The sequence below is a fragment of the Carlito syrichta genome, unplaced genomic scaffold (genome assembly GCF_000164805.1).
Source record: "Carlito syrichta isolate Samal-C Ts95f unplaced genomic scaffold, Tarsius_syrichta-2.0.1 Scaffold314096, whole genome shotgun sequence".
Taxonomy (NCBI): domain Eukaryota; kingdom Metazoa; phylum Chordata; class Mammalia; order Primates; family Tarsiidae; genus Carlito; species Carlito syrichta.
In genome coordinates, this window is record NW_007258192.1 from 125537 (window position 1) to 126268 (window position 732).

Sequence of the window (732 nt, forward strand, 5' to 3'; positions counted from 1 at the left end):
GGGGAGGTTCCAGGACTCTGCCCTTGGCATTGGGGGTTGGGGGGCGGGGGGGCTTCCTCCCTTCCCTTCAGCCCCCTTCCCCAGGGGCTGTGCTTCCATGCTCCTGGCCTCCCACTCTCCGCTCAGGACATGTTATAACTTAGGCTAAACTGTGAAACTTCCGGTGGGGATGGCCTGGCCAAGCTCTCCAGGTGGGCGGTCCTTTCCCCAGCCCTGTCCATCAATTTCAGGGGGAGCCGGGCCCTTCATGGCTGTGAGTGGCTGCCCGGGGCAGGGCCTGGGGCCGGCAGCCACCCAGCTCCGGGCCCTGCATCTCTTCTCAATGCACTTTAATAATGTAACATATTACTAATAAACGAGCTATTTATTTACCCGTGTCTGCTCTTGGCCTGCAAAGCCGTCCTGGTCGGGGGCTGGGGGTCCTGTCTGGGCTCAGCCCCTCCTGCCTGTGTGAGCGGCACCTGGGGAGAGGCAGGAACAGGATCAGAACCCACAGCCCCCGTTCCCCTGGAGTCCCGTGGCTCCTGCACCTCTTCTGCCTGTCCCGACCCCAGCTTCCATCTCCCACCACTTTCCTGGGACGCCTGGTCTAGGCCATGCTAGGAACAGCCTCAGGCCTCCTTGCCTTCACGGGGTGGTTCTAGGGGAAAAAGCTGGTCAAATAGAGCCCCATGGGACACTGGTGACAGAAGTGTGTGTGTGTGGGAGACTGGTGTGTGCATCGGGACGGAA